Here is a 19,254-nt window from a genome sequence, read left to right as displayed (position 1 = left end):
ACTGCTTTATTCTGCTATTTCTGGTATTAAGCACAGGGGGTCCAGAAAATGGACACTCTGTGACAATTTCATGAATGAACAAGCAAGTGAACCCATTTTTCTTAATTAATACTACAGACATGAGGTCATTTGTCCAAAATACTATGTTGACATTCATCATTTGATTGATGATACTTGTCAAAACATGGGTTAATAGAAAGTAAACCTTCATTTTCACCTCTAATAATGAGGTTTCTTGGTGCACAGCATTGAAAAGCTGCTCAGAATTTTTTTCTTACCTCATTTATTTGAGCAGAGGTTCCTTCAAATGCAGAAATGTAGTAAATATCCCAATTCCTCCCAGAACTTAGAGAACAGCAGGGCTTTGTTTAAATCCATCACACCAATAGCTACAAGCCACTTTTTCTTTCTTTGTTTTGTTCTTTGACAGTGTTTTTTACTCATACACATATGTAATGAACTTTGGTCTTTTCAACCATTCCCATTGTCCTCTCTATGCCTCTTTCTTCTCCCAACTAGTCCTCCCACACTGATGTGTCTCCTCCGTGACCTGCTGAGTTCAATTATGGTTGTTTGCATGAGCATAAGTGGAGAGTTATTTACCAGAAACATTTCTTAAATAAAAGTGTATGCATATTAAAACCCTAACATAGAGAGACTTAAACATCAGAGACTTGGAGGAACACCCCAACTGGAGTTGGAGCAGAAAGTTCTGTCTTAGCAGAACCCCCCAGACAACCCTTCAGTGACCCCGGGTATTGACCAGGTGATCAAGCTTTGAAACCTGCACTTCCAGTGGAAGGGTCCATGCTTCCTGTAGAACTCTGGCCTTTCCTGAGGCTCCTCTATCTCTTGTGTCTGTGCCTGTGTCTGTGTCTATTCGTCTCAGATAGAGAAGGCAATAACAAACCAAAGGAGTGATTCCATCCGAATTCAGTTTGGTAAATTAATGAGTTCACTCGGGATGCTAACGGGATCTTGAGGGAGTGTCTACTTACAGAAGCATGGATGAGGGGCCACTCAGTGTGGAGGAGGAGTTACTCACAGGAGTGTGAGTGCATCTGGCTTTTTTACATTGGATGAGGGAACAGACTCAGTAGTCAGGCTTACATAGTGTCCTAAGTAACTTCATTTCTCAACTCAGACACATCTGAGAAGAGTGAACCTCAACTGAGGTATTGCCTCCACCAAACTGGCCTGTGGGCTCATGGTGAGGCCCTTGTCTTGATTTTGTTTATTGATGTAGGGGAGGCCCAGCCCTGCATGGATGGTACCATCTCTAGACTTGTGGCCCTGAGTTGTATAAGAAAACTAGCTATGCAAGCCAGTAAGCAGAATTCCTCCATGGTCTCTGCTCCAGCTCCTTCCCTCACTTCCTTCCATGATGGGCTGTGGCCCGTTAGCTGAAATAAAGCCTCCCCTTCCCATGCTGCTTTTGGTCATGGTGCTTATCACAAACGAGGGCACACTGCCGTGCTATTAGTCACTGAGCCGGCACTGGACCCACAGGGACGTTTAATCAGTCAATATTTGATTGAATCTTGAGCCTGTGGAAGATAGCAGAATTAAGCTCAGAAGTTCAAGGCCAAGGCAACCATGGGAAGACTCCTGAAGGGTGACTGGGGTTCAGCTCTCACAGGCCCCTTTCTCCAGGATTGCTGACTCCAGCTCCTGTCTGGTCCCTTTCAGACAGACTGCTGATTCAACAGGATTGAAAAAGAAGAAAGTAGAAGTTGCTGCTCCTGCCCTTCAGACTCCTTCATAAAAGACATAAACACCCCTTGTCCTTGTTGCCCAAAAAGAATGAGTTTGACTGAGGAGCTTGTTTTGAGGTCAGGCAAACAAGAACTGTGATTGGCTAAGGCTGGCTCACATGCCCACCTCAGTGGTCTGGGGATTGGATAGGAACTCGTGATTGACAGGCTCATTCCCACAGCAGGGTTGGAGCAGAAGAGAAGTGGGTCCCATAGGGAAAAGATGGCGTTGAATGATAAAAACAACAGATGTCCATCCACTGCCACTGCCAACTCCAGGCCCCGTGGCTCTCAGCTTGCCAGTCTGATTCGTTTCTGCACCTCAAGGGCCCCAGTTGGTCTTGCTCAGCTCTCCACATGTCCCTAAGGAGAAGGGTCTGGACTGTCTGAAGCAAATCATTTTCAATAAATATCACATGGAGAGTGCTGACGATTTCACCCCCACTTAATTAGGCATGGAGTATTCATGCTTAGGGGATAATATGATGAATTTCTCCTTTTATCCTTGTAGCCTAGACATGGGGCTCCTTCAAAAAACTCATGGAGCTTCCTTTGGTAATTACAGAGGCCAATTGGAATCTGCCGCAGAAAGCAAGGAAGTGCACCTGCCCCCAAGAAGCAATATTTCTCCGTGGTTCAGAAGCTTCAGCATTCCAGAATGCCATGCTCCACGCTGGGCCTTCCAATTCCTGGTACCCTGAGCAGGCACCTTGTGGCCTGCTGACTTAACAGCTGCACCTCCGACAATGAAGCTAAGGAGAAAACTGGGTTTATTCTGTTGTAGAAAGCACAAGAAGGGCGTGGGCTATTGGTCTTAACGGCAAACTGAGTGAAACTGAGGCAAAATCTTGCAAGTGCTTTTTAAGGAGCACTAGAAGCCCAATCCACTTATTGCGGATATCCCAGTGTCTCCCACCAAAATAGAGACTCTTCCTTGAGTTTTAGGACCAGTCAACCTTGTGTTTAGATGCTGGTTTATTAGGGTGAGCTGAGTCAGCTTTGAGTTAAGTTCTCTGAGGCCTCTGGACCTGTGTTCTCATCAGTACTTCTGTGACAAGAATTATATATTTAGCTGTTCAGAGAAATCTAAAAGAAGTGTGGACAACATAACCTAATGGGTGTCTGTATACAGAAGGAGTACAATAAATGTCTGTTCTCTTTGCCTTCATATTCCAAAGGAGTAAGTTCCTAAAAGGCAGAGATAATGTCTATGTTTCTTTCTCAGCATGATATGTAAGATTTGTGTTCCTGGGTTTGATGAATGAATAAATGTGTGAATGAGTAAATGAGCTGGATTGTTGCTATATCCATCATTTCTCAGGGGCATTCCATTCAGTCTAGTTTCTGTAGCCATTCTCCATTTGAAACTTGATGTCTAGTATCTGTTTGTAGCAAGGTGACATCATCTCAACTCCAATAGTTAGATTCCCTGGAGACACAATGCTGGAAACAATGCTCTCAAGCCCTATCCTGGGCTCCCCTTCCCCCAAATTAGCTCATTTCACACCCCCTCATTCTGTAAGTTGGTCTATTTTTTCTCCTCTGCACTCTATAGCCCTCCTAACAGGCATTCCAACTCTCTTGTTCCTTACAATAACTATTTTGGAGATACACAGAAGGCTCATTGTAGCACAATTTAGGACTCCATAAGTCTGTTTCTAGCTGAGACTAGGCATGCTCTAAGTGGTACAGCCACAGACAAGTTCATTTTCAGAAGCTGCTCCAGAAGCCTCTCACCAGCCACCTGTCTGCACAGTCTCCAGCTTCCAGAAAGCTCCCTCTCTCATTCCTCTTTTTCGTCTTCTCTCCTACATGCCTCCACTCCTGTCACCTCTTCTCCTGCAGCTGCCTCTCTGGATGCCTGCACAACAGAAAAATCACCCGAGGGAGCTATGCAAGTCCTGATGCCTAAGGTAATCTCCAGCCCTATCAAATCAGAGTCCCAGGGCAGGGAACCCAGCCATCAATCATTTCTGAAGCTTTCAAGTGCGCCCAGTGTGCAGACGAGGCTGAGAACCATTACGGTGTACTGAAGGTGCAGCCTGCCATCAGATGTGGGAGATCATCGTTCTACCTGGTGCTTGTGCTAGCCATTTCTCACATGGTATGATGGAGATGATCAGCTTGAGGCCACAGGTCTCCATGCTTAGAGCAGAACCTCATGCTGTTAAAATCATAGCCGGAAGGAACAAGAACATTCCACAAAATTCATAGAAAATATCTCAAAGGTTCTGGATTAAATCAACTTCCTTTAAGATGGGAGCCTTGGAATGCACCACAAATCTCAAGGAAGTGTCCATGCTGTACAGAAGGGAATCCAGGCAGGAAATATCTTCTCAGTTCCTTCTAGAACATAGAACTTGTCATGAGTTATTCACATGTGTATGACTTGTTTATATGGCATAAGCCACCTCATGAGAGAAACTGGGCAAGCAGCCTTCAAGAGTCTAAAAAAAAAAGGTGGGGTTGTACAGTGATGCTGGGTGACAGGGTACCTACTGTGGGATGGTCTGTATGTCAAATGTGTTGCTGATTGGTCAATAAATAAATCACTGATTGGCCCGTGGCCAGGCAGGAAGTATAGGCGGGACAAGGAGGAGAAGAGAGCTGGGAAGTGGAAGGCTGAGTCAGAGAGACACTGCCAGCCGCCATCAGGATAAGGAAGATGTAAAGTACCGGTAAGCCACAAGCCACGTGGCAAGGTATAGATTAATAGAAATGGATTAATTTAAGCTGTAAGAACAGTTAGCAAGAAGCCTGCCACGGCCATACAGTTTGAAACCAATATAAGTCTCTGTGTTTATTTGATCGGGTTTAAGCGGCTTGGGACTGGCGGGTGAGAGAGATTTGTCCTGACTGTGGGCCAGGCAGGAAAACTCTAGCAACAGGTACCTGCTTCCAATCCAGAAAGTTCAGAAAGCCTAATCTGTGTGGAGTGCTATCAGCAAAATTGTCGCTCACAGCAGAGGGCTAGACTGTCACTCGCGAAGGCTACTTTTATCAGTCCGAGCTGGTCGAAGGACCATGAGCTAGGCATGTCTCAGGCACCCAAAACTCAACTGATACTATCTCCTGGCCTTGGGATGATTTGCTGATTGAAATAAGTTCCTCATCTGGGTTATGAAACCCAGCTAAGAATGATATCATGTCTTCAGATACACCCTCCTCAAGGTGTGGTCCAAGGAGCACAGAGCAGCATGGGAGATTTTAGGCTGTCTCCTAGACCTTTTGGGTCAGAGCCTCATTTTCATGAGACCAGTTTTCACCCAAGTACATTACAGTGTAAAAACCACAGGCCTACCCCATTTATGTGCCTATAATGGATGGTTGCACACCAAATAACCAGTGTTGTGCAAGGAAGTGTGACACAGATGAGGTCCTTGTCCCTGAGGATAAGGTGAGAAAGAGACACAATTGTGACACAGAGCACTGAGAACTAGTTCAAGGTACAGACAGGATGCCTTGGAACCATGAACAAAGGGCACCAGCAGCTTTTACATTTGTCCATACATGAGCTTAATCCCCTTGCTTCTAATGTATGAGTTAAAATATATTAATGTTTAAAAAATTAAAACTGGATTTGGTGGCTTACACCCTGTAATCCAGCACTTGGGAGGTAAAGGCAAGAAGATTCCAAGTTCAAAGTCAACCTTCAGTAGGAATCGTGAGCCAATCCAAAACCAGAATTTTCTCATGTTTAATAGATAATACATAGAAATATCAGATGAAAATACCATGTGATGTTATATTAGTCTCATTTGGTTATTGTTTGCTGTGTCCTTCCTTGGGATAGTCCTTTGCTTAATATGCCCACTGCTGATTCACTGGAGCCCAAAGAGAGCCTGTTTAAAGAAAAATGAACCAAAAAAAAAAAAAAAAAAAAAAAAAAAGGCCGGGCGGTGGTGGCGCACACCTTTAATCCCAGCACTCGGGAGGCAGAGCCAGGCGGATCTCTGTGAGTTCGAGGCCAGCCTGGTCTCCAAATCGAGTTCCAGGAAAGGTGCAAAGCTACAGAGAAACCCTGTCTCGAAAAACCAAAAAGAAAAAAGAAAAATGAGTGAGTGGAGAATGAGAGGATAGAGGGGCATCTTGACAAAGCCATCTGAATCAAATCCTCTCCTCATCCCAACAGGAATGTTCTGCCTGCATTTGGAGACCAGTAGGCATGATCACCCTGTCTTCCATAGCCTCTTCTGGAAACAGATTCCACCAGTGGCCTATGATATTGGCTTCCACATGGAAAATTAATTCCCAGGAGTACAGGGCTCTAACATGAGTGGACTCCTGCTCTCCTCAATGCTAACCCTTTAACACTAGCTAACTCAGTGCCATTAACACTTACTAATTCAATTTTCATGAAATTGGACAAGCAGATCCAGAAGTTCACAAAGCAGAACAAATTCCTGGAAATGAGAGTTTCCCCTCTGCATCCCGATGTCCTGAAGGATGAGGAGCACTTCAGGGGGAGCTGGAAATCAAACAGCAGTTCAAGGTCACCTTGGGCACAGACTGCTGTGTTATCAGCAAAGGCTTGAGAAATGGGTGTTTGTAGGATAACGCCCCACCCACACTTCCACACAAACACATACTGATATGTGTGGAGTTAGAAGCCAATGAGCGAATCATGGCACTCCTTCTGGCTGTATGTCTCCTGACGTCTGACCCATGTTCTTGCTCATTCAGATTTAAGACTGGAGAAGTGGACTCTTCCCTCTCGTGGTGAGATTTGAAGGCACCAAGCACTGGCTACTCACTTTCAAGTCCAGAGTTAGCAAATGAGTCCTTGCGGGAACTTGAAGTCAGACTTGAGTCTAAATACTAATGTTGTTACCATCATCTGACCTTAGGATTACCAACTCATGTCTCCAAGACTGTTTTCTCATTTCCAAATTAAGCAACATCTAGAAATGAAATTTTTGGCATTAAACAAAGCATTTCATATAAACCCTTTATCACAGTGCATAAATATTAACCTAAAAAGAAAAATCTCAGTCCCCCATGATGTTTTGTAATAAATAAATAAAGTCAATTCCCACCAGTAATGCACCACCCCAAAGCCTTTGCTTTCATTTCTTGATGGTTCCTGGATGACCCCCAATTTAGATGGTGAGATTTATACTAACCCTTATAATGCATGCAGCTATGTGTTAGTGGCACTTTATTGAGTACTTACTACATCTAGGATTTAAGCTACATTGTAGCTAGAAGCAATCTTAAAAATAGGGGCTCCATGGGTCCCCTCAAAAGGTCTGTCTACTAGGATATTGTAGGATGATGGTACAAGTGAGAAGGCACAATGTAAGGTTGAGCAAGATGATTTTCTGGTATTTTATCCTGCCTTGTTCCTTCTTGGTTAAAAGTATCCTAGTAGATCTCATCCTCAGTCCTTCATCATCACCGACATCACTGATTAGCACTCATTACTCCAGGTGAGTTCATGTTTGTGGGGCTTTGTAAAGCAAGTATGGCTGGAGTACGATTCATTCAGTCTCACAACTGATATTTAATAGACATCAGCCATGCACCAGACAAAAATACTGAGTTCAAAATGGTAACAGAGCAGACAGTGTCTCATTCCTTGTGGGACCTAGGGTTTCATGTAAAAGACAGCTGTAAATAAAGTAAGTACATACATGTGTATACAATTACAGCTAGGAAGCAGCAAATGAAGGGATATTATGTTGTGAGACCATCTAATGAGAGGATGAATACTTGACAGAGATGTCTTCATGAACCAAGAATGCTGAATCTTGGATCCTATGGTAAAATTACAATTAGCATAACCAGAAGAGAACTTCTAGGGAGGCATAGGAGTGTGGACAAAGCATCCCTGATAGAGGGAGCCCTGCACATAGGAAGGGAAAAAAAGGACCCAGCAAGTGTACCACAGAGGGGAGATTATGGGAGATGGTGTCACAGCAGTAGATGAAATGCAGACTACAGGGTCCCAGTTAAGATTCTTCCCCCGCCCCCCGGAGAAGAGTGGAAAGGTGTGTAAGAACTTAAAGGCCCTCAGTGAGAAAGAGAGAGAGACAGAGACAGAGAGAAACAGAGTTGTGTTTGAGATGCACATCAACAAAGGAGGCTGGGGAGCAAGATTGAGTGAGCATAAGGGGACAGTGGCAGAGGTTGGTGTTGAGAGAAAAGAGAGCAGTCACAACCTGAAAGAACAGGCAAGAGGTTTGCATTTAAACCCAAGTTTAATGGGAAGGCTTTGATGTTTAATTTCCAGAGACCAGCTGAAAGAGAGCAAGAACTGGAGAGAAGTGGTTGGTTACTAAGCAACTATGATAGTTCAGGTGGGGTTGGATGGTAGCTTAGCCAAGATGGGAGAAAAAGAAAGAAGAGAAACGGTAAGAATGGAAAGAAATGGTAAAAAAATTCAAGAGCCACAAAAATATTACAGGATCTCAGACCACTTGTATTTGACTCCTGTGTCTATGGAAATGGATACATGAGGGGCAATGAGGAGCAGGCTAGCTGGATCATCTGCTTATATTCAGAAGACCTTGGAAGGCACTGTTGCTGTGGGATAATGCTCTTGTACACTGTAAAGATTTGTCACTCAAATTGGTTTAATAAAACGCCAATTAGCCAGGAGCCAGGCAAGAAGTATAAGTGGGGCAAGCAGACTAGGAGAATGCTGGGAAGAGGAAGGGTGGAGTCAGGAGTCGCCAGCCAGACCCACAGGATGCAAGATGAGAATGCTGAACTGAGAAAAGGTACCAAGCCATGTTGCTAAACATAGATAAGAATTATGGGTTAATTTAAGTATAAGAGCTAGTCAGTAATAAGCCTGAGCTAATGGCTGAGCAGTTATAATTAATATAAGTTTCTGTGTGGTAATTTGGGAAGTAACTACTGGGTATTTGGGAGTTGTTGGCAGAACAGAAACTTCCACTTACACATTGTCCTTGAACAGTGCCTTAGACCAAGATAGCTACTCTGGCCTCCTTATGTCCAGGTCACTGATAGAATCCTTTAGAGAGAAATGTCCACTGTTATTATTTCCCCTAAAGGATTATGGATTAAATTTTGTGACTGTAGCACCATCAAGAGAATCAGGGCAGGATTCCAAACCACCAAGCTTGGGCCTATATTCCTTGTAAGTGGGATTTCTCTCTCCTGTGACTCCAGAAAGCCTTGGAGATGTTTGTTGAATGAGTCACAGTTCTCAGAGGTGATAGAAAGAGTTCCTGGAGGCAAGATTTTATTTCAGATTTTAAGAAGTTCCCAAATTCCAGCTGGGCAGTTGTGGCGAATGCCTTTAATCCCAGCACTTGGGAGGCAGAGGCAGGAGGAGCTCTGTGAGTTCAAGGCTAGCCTGGACTACAGAGTGAGTTCCAGGAAAGGCACAAAGCTACACAGAGAAACCCTGTCTTGAAAAACAAAAACAAAAACAACAAAAAAGAAATTCTCAAGTCCCTTCTGCTTTCTAACACAAAACTGTATCTCTCTAGGAGACACGTCTGAAAAAGCTGCTCAAATGAAAGTCCAATCCCAATTCACTTCTGAATGGGACACATTTATTTCTCTAAGGAGGGAATTCTGATAGACTGGAGGTTACTAGCTGGGGACAATTTTGTCCACCAAAAGGCATTTGGAAACATCTAGTAAATTATTTGATTATTACAGGATGGGATGCTCCAGGAGACTAGTCTGGAGAAGCTGGAAGTACTGGGTACTGATATGTAGCTACAATCACAGGGCAGTCCATTCTCCCTCAGATACACACACTTGAAGACACAGTATACACACACACACACACACACAAGCACACAAACACGTGCACACACTCACACTTACACACAGATTACATAGCTTTGAATAACAGTGACACTGAGGTTAAGAAATTGTGCTATGAGCCTTGTTTATTCTCTCCTTTCACATGGCATTGTTATGTTGGATTAAGGGCCATGTCATTCTTATCCTCAAACTTCAGAAAATACAAATGGAAGAATGGGAAAATGTATGTTTGGACTGATGTATCATTGATTGAGTTAGTCATTGAGTTACTAAACAAGTGAGTGTGAGTGTATGAATGAGTAATAACATCAGCAAATTAATGACTAAAAGAAAGCTAAGGCACACTTAGTGTGCACATGTTAAGGCTGTGACTAAAGCTTGGGATAGTGCTGAGTGTCACAGTTCCAAAGAGATCCTTCACTATGCTCTCAATGCCATTAAATACTATTCATTTGCATGATTGCATTCAGCACCAGGGACAGGGCAGGATATGGAAAACCCCAAGCCCTCATACCTCTTTACTAAACCCATAATGACCAGTCTTTATACTTGAAGCAAGCTAAGGAAGAAGGCACAATCTTCACTCTTGAATCACAAAAGGAAGAAACATCATAAGACAATCTGTTCAAGGACACACAGTAAATGAAAGAGGAAGGACCCCCTACTGAAGCTGTGACCTCTCCCACAGAATCCCCTCTGATTAGAATGAGTATGCGGGTCAATTCTTTTGAAAACTCTATCAACTTCCTTTGACCTTCTACAGAGAGCTTGTCTTAACCTGTCTCCCTACCTCCCAACTCCATTTCCTTTCCAGATGAAACAATGATGGGATAAGGATTCTCAAGCTTTAGTGAGGAAGAAAAGGAGCAAATTCCCCAGGCTAGCTCTCTCAGAGGCAGGCTAGACTCAGGAATGTGCCCAAGGAGTGATGGGTTTTTGGGTCTCTTTGTTTCAGCTTAGGAACTTCAATTGGTTGCTAAGAAACGATACAAAAGGAAGCCCCATTAGAAACCCTTGGAACCCACAGGCAGTTACATAATACCAGGCCCTTCCTTTATGGAAATTCAAATCGTACAAGTACAAGCCCTGCCTGCAGTCTGTGCTGCCTGTGATAAGGGGATTTTTCTGTTTGGACCCCTGGGAAATCCTGTCTGGTGGGGGATGGGCTGTTGGGAAGAAACCAAAGAGCTCAAGAGGGCTCTTCACTCAGTTCCACTTCCCACTTCCAAGGGACTTCAGTATTCATTAGCATGCAATGCAATCCCCACTCCACACAATAAGCTGATTTTACACAGTCACCGCCCTCGCTAATTAATTCAATGAGCCCGCTGTGTTGTTTCCAGTACTGCTTACTGTCATTTCCAACCGTGGAGCAAGGAGAGAACCTAGTGTATGGCCTCAAATGTTGTGGAAGCATGGCCTCCTCTAAGCAGCATGGATGAGCACCTCTTACTCCTGGAACATGTTCTGGTTTGTGCCCATCACACATAATTCAAACAAGGGCTACTGAGATGAACTAAGTAACTGGTAAGAAGCTTTGTGTACCCCCAAGCCAGCTTTGGTCATAACCTCCTGATTTGGAAAAGACCATGATTCCTGATCAGCTCAGAAGAGAGGGATTTGTGACTTTCTGTTCACAATGACAGAAGGTGTGAAGCCTGGAGAGCTCATCCACACTTCTGTGAGCCATGGCAGTACTCAGGGCTTTCCATTCAAGACGTTTTATTTCACATGTATTGATAGAGTGCATACTGTGTGTTGAACACTGCTCAGGGATGCCATGCTGAACCAAGGAGGCAGCAGCCCCATTCCCTTGAAGTTTTCACTAAGCCAAAGGATCATAAATATGCAAATGAGTATCAGCTAGTGATAAGGTCTAGGAAGATAATAAAACACACAATAGAGAAGCTGAAAATAATAGGGGAGCCCACACCAGGACTACCCTGCTGGAAGTCTGTTGGTTAGTTCCCTTGTTATGGAATCCCCTTTGCACTTTGCAAATGTTTCAAATTGAACAGTAAATTATACGATCACCTTATAAATGGAATAGAGAGACAGGCTATATTAGATGAAGTAGTTAGGGCAGGCCTCTCCAAGGAGGAAGTAATTCTGAAGGGGCTAACTATGAAAATAAGCCAGGGACATGACTCAGTAGTTAAGAAACATTTGCCCTGCAAACATGAAGAGCCAAGTTTAAACACCCAGAACCCAGGGAAAAAGCTGGGTGTGTAGCACTCGCACAGAGAGATGGGAGGCAGAGGAAGGAAAATTCCTGCAAGCTCACAAACTAGCTACCCCTGGCGGGGAGGGGACAGTGGGAAAAAACAACAGAGACTAATCCCAAACATGGTAGCAGGTGAGGACAGACACCAGAGGCTGTCCTCTGACCTTCATGTGCATTCCATGGCATATGCATGCCTATGTACACACAGACACACCAGATGGGAAGTCATCAAAGGAGAATCCAGAAGAAAGGCATTCCGGGCAGAGTAGAGTGAACACAGGTACCAAACCTGGAGGTGGGGGAGAGGAGTGTTATTGAGGGAACAGGGTGTCAAGAATTTGATAATCAGAAGGGAGAGGTTAAGATGAGGTTATAGACATGGATGAGGACTGATCATGCAGGGCCATGGATATGTGGGTATAGAGCATAAGTCTAATTCTAAAGACATCCATAGCCACTGGAAATTTTGAGCACAGGGGTAACATGAGTTCAGTTTTTAAATGACTGGCTGCTATGCAGATAATGGGTTTCCAAAGGCCAGGGTCAGAATGGTTGATTCAAATGTTATTGTCCGGCCAACGTCATTGAAGGAAGAGGATGGAATTGTGGTGGTTTTCATCAAGATGAAAAGCCACGGGTTGGACTCAGGTAGGTTTTTTAGGTAAGCTCATTGGGCTCTAAGGGAGAGGGCTGGGGAGGGTCACGGATCACATGTGATGGGAAAGTAAGTGGAAATACTGGGAAGTTATGCCAGGATAGAGGAGAGGGAGAGGACGGAGAGAGTATACAGTGGGGAAGGGTCAATCAAATCTGAAAACACCATAAGGAAACCTGGTAACTTTCCCGTTAAAATGAAAACAAATCTAATCTTGTCTAGAGCAGGTTTCAAGATGCATTGCTTGATCTAGTGAAATCAAGATTTCCAGAAGACCCCGAAGGTGAGCCAGTAGTGATGTAACTGAGCCCAGAGGGCTCTTCTCTCAGTGAATGCAAAGCCATGAGCACAACCAGTAAATAGGAGATCAAAGAAAGATGGATTGCTTGTGTCACATAAGGAGAGCCCCGGGCTATTTGCAAAGCAGAGCTCTGCCTGAAGAAAAATCATACCAGGATTTATAGGAAAGGACATGTAGGGGCAGGCACCTATCTAAGCATGCCCAATTTAAGATGTGCATTTCTGAGCATATTCAGTTGAGGTTCTAGATTAAACATTATAAAATGAAGATGGCTGATACCTGTCTGAGTGTGCTCAATTCAAGGTCTTAGAGCACATATCCAAAAGGGAAAGATGGCTTACATTAAGACTTCTGGGCATGCTCAATTGGGTATTACAATGAGCCAAGTTTACTGTAGTTTGCCTAAAAGAATGATCACTGTCCTCAGCCAATTCCACTAAAGTTTCTCCAAAGACTTTTATCTGAAACCAAAAGAAAGAACGAATTCAAAGGTGTACTGAGAGCGTTTTTAAAGGGTGTTGTCTTTCTCCTAAATAAAGGAGTTTTTCCTACAGGTGCGTGCCTCCCTCCATGGCTAATAGTGAGTTTAGAGAGAGGTTGTGAAAGGCCAGGCATTGCAGCAGAACCTTGAATCGCACTTCACTCCCCCTAGCAAGCAAAAGATCTGGGTGCTATTATCGTCTTCGTCTTGCATGTGGATCAGAGATGATTCAGCATATGGTCTGTGCACATGCAATTAAGTTGTGCAGGAATCATACAAAGGCAGATGCAGCATCCAGTGGGAGCAGCAGAGCCAATGAGGATGGTCCCGGCCCTACTTTCTTCAGTCCAGGAGTTTTGTTTCGAAATGAGGGGTTTACTCTAACAACTCTTTAGGACGATAGAATGTGTACAATGATTGTCTGGGCAGGAACAACTCTATAACTCTACCTTCTCAGACTGAAGAAGAGGAACCAGACACTTAGAAGAACCTCAGAAATTACTGTAGCTCAGAAAAACAGCCTGCAGTGAGGGTTCCAGGCTCTTTAATGATGGGCTATATCCCCTCAACTGGGCAGAAAGTTTTGCTTTAAGAAATTCACCCTCAAGTTGAGTAAAATTTTTCCTCATTGAAATCCCAAGTCCTGTTAAAATCTTCCAGCTCTTAAAGCAGACAATTGCGGGTCTGAGAAAAGTCTTCCAGGGCCCACTGCAGGAGATAAGGATCTTGTGTCCTGGAATGCCTACCTCGCCTAGATGGGACTGTGTGCAGCAATGCCTTCCCTTCTAGCCTCAGGCTGCCTTTGATTCAAACCATTCCTGACCAGTTCTGCCTTTGGTGACAGTGCCATCATTTCTCCTGGGAATGATGTTCTCCCCAACCATCTGGCTGGTAATTAGTTTATTAGCAAAAATACAAGGAAGTTGGCCTCAGGGAGGAGGAGACAATATCCACTGTGGTCTAAGGAAGCAAGAGGCAATTAAATGTTTAGTCTGAGACAAATCCTGTTAGCAGTAACATGGATCTGTGTAGAGATTGTTGGATGACTCTGACAGGTGAAGTATGACAGTTGAGATATGCCCAAACTGCTTGGTTAAAGAATTTTTTAAAAAGACTTATTTTCAATTTTCTTCTGTGGAATCAGCACCAATATTCTACTTGCGTTAGTCTGAAGAAGGAGGAGTTATGCCAGCCCAGAGTTTTTCAGCTTGTCACAGACCCTCCCGAAGCAGTGGCTGCCTTTCTCTGCTTTATTGTTTTATGATTTGTACATGTTGTGTATGAGTACATATGTGTTCCCATGTCTGTACACATGTGTACTGCTATGCACTGTAGGTTGGTGCCATGTGTCTTCCTCATTTACTCTGCACCCTATTTATTGAGACAGGGTCTCTGGTTGAATGTGGAGCCCACTGATTCATAGGGACAAGCTGGCTAGCAAGCCCAGAGATCCTTCAGTCTCCATGTCCTCAGTGCTGGGATTATGAGTGCAGCCTCTAGAGCATTCCCTCCATCCATTGTGGCTCTAGGTACAGGTACAAGTTCTGCCTGTTCCATACAAGCTCCTGTTTCTGTATCTGTAAACAAGCATTTGCATATTGAAATGCCTGTAATTTTACATCAATTGCTTTCTTTTCATTCTCCCTTATAATGCTGTTAGGTCATTATATTAAATCTTATGCAATTAGATAGGTATGTGAATTCATACTCTATAAATTTCACTTAGGAATAGTAAAGTAGGTGTCACAATGTATTAGTTATAACAAGAAAGCATCCAGCCTACAAGGAGTGAGTGCCATAAAAATACCATGAAATATTACCAAAGAATATTTCAAAGGAGAAAAAGTCACTGGAATAAGCTATTTCCAGTATTCATCCCCACATATGTATTTATTCCCATTTTGTGGATGCATAAAACAAGGCTCAGAAAAATTAGGTGTCCATGAAGAATTCGTGAATAACCAAACTGGGTTTTTCACTCTAACTTGTATTCCAAACCAGGCTAAAGCAGAACCAATGTCTCCTTCATAGCAGTTGATGGCTTTTGGTGGAGGAGGAAATGACCCTTGGATAAGAATAATAAGGAAGAAAATACTTGGAGAAAGAAAATGGAGAATAAAGAGAAAATGTGGGATTTTTAAGGAAGAAAGAGGCAGGGGTAAAGGGGGTTCATATGATAAAGACAGAAGATGGAGAAGGGGAAGAGGAGGAGGAATGCAGGGAGAGGCAATAGGGACAGTAGGGAGAGAGAGGCGAGACCTACAGTCTGGATTCTGATTCCAGTCCTGCCCTTTCTGGGCCCATAGACAGCTCACTTTTCTCTGTCTGCCTCTCATGTTGGTGGCAGAGAAGTTAAGCATCTGCCTGAGCAATTACACACCACCACAGCAAGGCCAACCCACACAGAAGATGGGAAGAATTCTAGATGGTTCCAAGCCTGTTATGAAAGGAGAAAGGCTGTTTTCCTGGATTGCCTGATGTCTACCTGGACCCACCAGACACCAAGAGTCTTCGTCCACCACCCCCGTGTGTGTGTGTGTGTGTATGTGTGTGTGTGTGTGTGTGTGTGTGTGTGTGTGTGTGTGTGTTCACAAATGTTCCATGTGTGCCTCCACTCACAGCCACACAGGGGTAATTTTCTATGAAGCCATGGATACCTACGACTGAACAACCCACCAGTTCAGTTTTCTGTCTCCCCCGCTGCCAGACAGCCCTGGCCAGCCCAGGGAGCTGTGGGAAGCATTTTATCATTGAGGTCCATTGAATTTTATTGGCAATTTTCTCCTTTGTTAGCAATTTCACATTGTATATTAGCATTTGTTTTCATATCATATTAGCATTCATCACAAAAGGCTAATCCCATTAGCACTTTTCACATTGTATTAGAGAAAACAAACAGTGTGGTGGTGCCAACGCCTCCCTGCAACAGGGTGGCCTTTCATCTGCCCGTTTCCTGTTGGTTCCCCATCAGCCCACCTTGCTCTCTTCTCTGTCTGCAGAACTGCCTACAGCTCGCGGATTCCCACTCTGCCGTCGTCAGAACTGGGATTTGCCCTTCTAAACCTTCTCAATCATTCATTCACTCATTTTTTTTTAAACATGTAGAATCTAGATTAATCCATGACATCCAAGTAGAAAGGACACAGGTCAGCAACATACCCAGCTTTTCACAATTTAAGTCAATATATGAGGTTCTTTTCCAAATGTTTTAGTATGGAAAGGCCCAGACATACACAGAATGAACAGAACCATGTAATTAAGTCTTTGGGGCCATTACTCCGACTCAGGAGCCACCAGGATTCTGCTTCTTTTGTTCCATCGAAATCTCCATTCCTTTTCTCCCCAAGTTCCATTACTTTTGAAATAAACATACATACATAGATGTGTACATACATATATATGTGTGAAATATTGATTTGCCTTTGCTCAGAGAATCTTATTTGATACTACACTCCTGGAATTTGATACAATACCTAATACAAGTATATACTCCATAATTTGCTATTAATTTTCAAGGTTAATACACAAAACATTGGATTTCACTATTTCATTTTAACATACAGTATATTCTTTGTACCATCTTTGACCTTCTGTGTCTTATCTCTTTCCTCCCCCATCAGTCCCACCTCCACTCTCACATATAAAAGAAAATGCATGGTGTTTATCTGTCTGACCCTGGCTTACTTCACATAACGCGATGCTCTCCAGGCCCTCCCATTGTCCTGGAAACAATGTAGTTTAATTTTTAAACTAAATATAATTCCACTGTGCATATGTACATTTTTTATTCATTCATCTGTTGATGAGCATCTAGTCTGCTGCTTTAACTGGACAACTGTGAATACATAAGTGAACTATATGCTCTTTTGAAGTGTTTTATTACACTTACTTATTTCATTGTGGGGGCACACCTGTCATGGCGTACTTGTGGAGGTCAGGGAATAATCTGAGGGTGTCACTTTTCTCTTTCTGTCTTATGGGACCCAAGGACAGAACTCAGGTCATCAGGCTTGTGGCAGCTGCCCTCACCTGCTGAGCCATCTTCCTGGCCCAGAAGGATACACTCTTAAATGATCAATGGGTTAATGAAGACTTCAGGGAGGAAATTGAAAACTGCCTAGGATTAAAACGACTTACCAGAACCTTTGGGATACAGCCAAGGCAGTTTTGAAAATGAAGCTTATGACAATACGTGTTTATATTAAAAACTTGAATAAATAGCCATAATGATAATTCAAGAGTGTCCTTACTCCCAAATTGTTTCTAAATGGATGTTTTCCATATTTTGAGGCTTGTGCAGGTAGTGGAGCACACATAGAAAGAGAAATTGCGTTTCAGTTTTTGAAAATAGTGAGGCTGTACCACTGTATTTTCTGATCGCGCCACAGTAAAGCTACCACCCCTCACCCACTGCACTCACACTGCTCTGTAAAAGCAGAGTCGGAAATTATCACAATTTCTGGTAATTGTCTCATTTACCACAGGCAAGCTATTAGGAAGGCAGCCTTCAGTCCTGAGGATGTCATCAGCAGGTCCTCCCAGTCGTGCTGAGGAAAGGTGACGAGGGGAGAAGGGCCTGTGGAAAATGTAAAGCTCTCTACAGATACGCAGGCTATAATTCAGAAGTGGCTTGGCATCTCATGCCAAAGGAAGCATAAATTATGGAAGAATCCTAAATATTGAGTGTCAGCTATCTTGCTATGTCTGTGGACGACATATATTAAAATGTAGATATCTAGATGCATAAGGTAATGCTCAGTAATGAAAAAGAAACTAACTATATCAACTACAGTTACCACAATTTTTTTTTTTGACGTGAGGTCTTTTTATGTAGCTCAGGCTAGTCCTGAATTCTTGATCCTCTTGCATTAGCTTCCCAAGTGCTGGAACAAAAGGCCTGTGCCACAAGGCCTTGCTTGTCATAATGTTTTTAACTTGGGCTAAGGCATGAGGTTCTTTCCAAACATGTTTCATTATGGAAAATTTCAAACACATACAGAATAATAAGAATACCAGAATGAAATTCAGGCACCAATAATGATTCTACCACTCTAGCTCCATTAAAACCCCATACACTTTCCATTCTCAACTTCACTGTTTTTGAAGTAAAATATACACACTTTGGAAGCGATCATTCTAAACTGAACTGAACCACTTGAGCAAATTGATGTAGCTCCTACTGGAGTTTGAGTATGAACTGCCCCACAAGCCCATTGGTGACTGTTGGGTCTTCAACTGGAGACACTATTCTGAGAACTTTAGGAGGTGGGGCCTGGCAGGGGGAATCAGGACACTGAACAGGCATATTCCAAGGTTCTATCTCGACCCTCAGTTAACTTGCTCCAAATTCTTCTCTTCCCACCCACCAAGAGATGACAAAGCTCTTTTGCCATATTCTCCTCATTATCCTACCTTACACTACCTCAACCTGGGCACAAAATAAGCTGAGCCAAGGACTGAGAGATGAAATATCTGAAATCATGAGGTAAGTCTTTCTTCCCTTAATGGATTCTTTCAGGTACTATGGTCGCAGGGATGAGAATGCTAATACAGTTCTGTAACCTGCATCCATAGAAAAACTGAAACTGTGTGGTCAGCCCAGAAGGCTCCTTGTGTACTTTCCTGCCAATAGAGCATCTTCATTAACTTACTAAATAGCAAGATTTGAAGGCAATTATAAAAAGCTACTGTGCATTTGAAAAGGTGATGAGCATAAGTGCTATTTTGAGGTGTCTCCAGCAACTCCAAAGAGAATTTAAGTTTTGTTACCAGCTGATAACTAAGTCAAGGCAAGTGCAGGTGTTTCTAGGCTGCTTCTCCTGTTTCTTTAAACACTGAGCACTGCCAGGCACATTGTGAATAAGTAACTCTAGAAACTATTGTCTGTGCTCCTCATCTTATAGGCAAGGATAACAGAAAGTTAAGTAGTAAGTTCAAGGCTACCAGGCTAAGAAACAGTTAAACCAAAGCAAAAACGTAAGAGAGAATTAAAAATATCTAGACTGTGACTATGACTCAGATACTTTGGAGTCTTGTGGTCATTGGTGAGAAGTTTAGCTGTGCTCTCTATTTTCAACTGCCAAAACCAGGATT

The sequence above is a fragment of the Peromyscus californicus genome, unplaced genomic scaffold (assembly GCF_007827085.1).
Source record: "Peromyscus californicus insignis strain IS unplaced genomic scaffold, ASM782708v3 Scaffold_4__1_contigs__length_199733344, whole genome shotgun sequence".
In the NCBI taxonomy this organism is placed as follows: Eukaryota; Metazoa; Chordata; class Mammalia; order Rodentia; family Cricetidae; genus Peromyscus; species Peromyscus californicus.
Note: the sequence above shows the minus strand (reverse complement) of the source record.